Raw genomic sequence first — 2,904 nt, forward strand, 5'->3', positions numbered from 1 at the left:
CTGAAGGTCCTGCTGCCCCCTCGTCATCTTTCCAACAGTAGACTGATAATCACAGCAGGAATAATCACCATAAAACTTACCTTTACAAACATCTGTAGAAAGTGTAAGCCTATAGCTTGGCTGTGACCATCCAGTGAAGCACTCTGAGATTTGGGAAGAAGTGGGACAAAGGTGGTGACCTTAGCACCAGCAACTCCCACATATGGCCCCAGCATTGCAAATTCTGAGAAATAGTGCCATCTGGTGGTACGTTGTGGTCTCTTAGAATACTTTACTTAGTTACACTTTATTCTAATCTTTATTTTTTTCCCCTCTGCAATGTTTGGATGTTTATTTATAATTTATTATTATTATTTGCCAATCCTGGGGCTTGACCTTAGGACCTACGAGCTACCCTAAGTTTCTTTTTCTCAAGGCTGGCACTCTACTGCGTGAGCCACAGTGCCACTTCTAGTTTTCTGGTGCTTCATTGGAGATAAAAGACTCATGAATGTTTCTGCCTGGGGTTGCCTTGAACTATGATTCTCAGGTCTCAGCCTCCCAAAGTAGCTAGAATGACAGGTGTGAGCCACTGCTGCCTGGTGATTTTTTAAAATTATCTTTAAGTAGCTTTACAGAGGGATTTCAACTCATCCTATTAATTTATGAGTGCAATGCGTCTTGATTCATTTTGAGAGCTATTTTAGGCGCACAGTAAAGTTGAGCAGAGAGGACAGAGATTGCCTTCCTTCACCAATGTGAGAGAATCTACATTGATCCATCATTGTCAACCACGGCTCTGATCTACTTATGGCTACCCTCCTGCTGCCCTGTGTCCTATGAGTTTGGAAATGTGTAGTGACATGTATCTATCCATCACTGCAGCACACAAAAAATGGTTTCACCACCCTCGAAATCCCCTGTGCTTTTTTATGCGGGCTCCCCCTGGCAACAGCTCACCTCCATGTTGCTATGACAACATACAAAGTTCTCACAGAATTCTTTCACCCCTACAAAGCTTCACAACAACTGTACAAAGACCGAACAAGTAAGAGTTCACAATTCTACCTTTCCCCGCCCGAGGCTGTGGACAGGCTGTGTCCTAGCATCCATCATTCTTTACACCACCCCCTCCTTTAGCTTGCTTATGATGGTCATTTGAATGAAAATTACATGTGTTTCTCCATTTGCTTTCACGTCAGCCCTGCTCCCCTTTCATGTCCAGTGATTTTGTTTTAAAATATATGGACATGTGTTACTTTCAAAAGTTAGAACAGTACAAAAAGATACACCCAGAGAGGTTATTCTTCGTTCCACTGTCTGCCCAGGGAGTCATTCTATATCAGCGGAGCTCTGTCTACACAATCCTCCACTGTATTGGTATAACCAATCAAGCCAGTCTCCCGTGTGGTATTTTACACTTGCAAACAATCCTGCATTGAATCTGTGAAAATGCATATTTTTTTAATTGTTGCATTCTTGGTGCTGAATCTTCAGAAGAAATTCTAGATTTGGGATTATCGGGCTGAAGGTGAAATGTGTACAGGAGGCCTTTCATGTCCATGCAGCTGGTGTCCATGGATAGACAGATATTAGGTTGAAAGTAGTGGAGGAAAAATTGTATTATTACATAAGGGAACACCTACCTTGCCATTCCTTCCTGTCTAGCATCACTTTTTATATGGCATTTACATTCTATTAGGTATTATAAATCACCTAGAGATGATTTAAACAATAAAGGAGGAGTGTATGGACTATATATAAATGCCGTCAATTTTTATATGCGATATCAGTGTAGGAGGGGCCCTACAATCAACCCCCCCAACACACAGGGGGAGATGGATACTCACTCATTTGATATTGTAAAATACTTATGTATAATCTTATTAGATATTGTCATTGGATTATGATGCCCTTCTGTTTTTTCTTTGAGATTTGTGAACTGATTGTGTAACATTTTCATTCTTTAAAAAAATCAGTCCAGGTGGTATGAATTTTTCTCAGGTCCACGTATTCCACAGATTTGCAAAAGTTTCATGATTCTCATTAAAATTTGAACAATCTTTTCATGTTTTTTTTTCTTTCAAATAAAGAGTTGTTTAATAGAGTTTAAAAGTGTCCACATGGAAGGTTATGGAATTTCTTTGCAGGAGCCATTTGTAATTCCAGTTGATTTAATCTGGTTAAGCCTGCATCATTCAACCTCTCTCCACACCGATCCTGCTGAGACTGGCATTTGTCCATCTGTCTACGTTTCTGACCCCACCTACTCCTTATTTTCCAGAGTAATTCTTCCCTTTCTTCAGTAATAGGGAGTCCGAGATAAAAGGTGCTGTTTCAGAACCCTTATGGAACTTATTACCTATATCATACCCTAAGACATGGTTGACTAAATTTTACCAAGTCTGAAAGACACCAGAGTCTCAATGAATACACACCAGCATCGTATGGCCTGGGTGTGAGCCCCAGATTTGTCACACACTGGGTCCTGGGTCACCTGGGTTCAGTGACAAAGCCTTTCTGTTTCCATTTCTTTAGCTATAAACAGAGGCTGAACACATCAAGGGTGCCCGTAGTACCAGGACACGCTTCTGGACGCTAAAGGAGACCGCTCAGTGACCGCTGGTGGGCCACTGCCCAGGCGGAGGACACGGAACCTTTCAGCGCCTCCAGGCTGGGCCAGGGTCCCTGCCTTTCCCAGTAGCCACGCCCCCAGGACTCGCCCCACCCCTGCCTTCCTCACCGCCCCGCCCTTTGCAGTAAATCCCCTTCGGCCCCGCCCCGGACGCTCCGCCCCCTGCGATACGCTGTCTCATCTTCGGCCCCGCCCACGGCTCAGACCTGGGCGCCGCCCATAGCCACGCCCCTCCGCCCTCGGCCCCGCCCAGTCGCCAGGTCGCGCGCCCTTGGCAGAGCCGCTACGCC

The sequence above is a fragment of the Megascapheus bottae genome, chromosome 30 (genome assembly GCF_031878675.1).
Source record: "Megascapheus bottae isolate mThoBot1 chromosome 30, mThoBot2.hap1, whole genome shotgun sequence".
In the NCBI taxonomy this organism is placed as follows: Eukaryota; Metazoa; Chordata; class Mammalia; order Rodentia; family Geomyidae; genus Megascapheus; species Megascapheus bottae.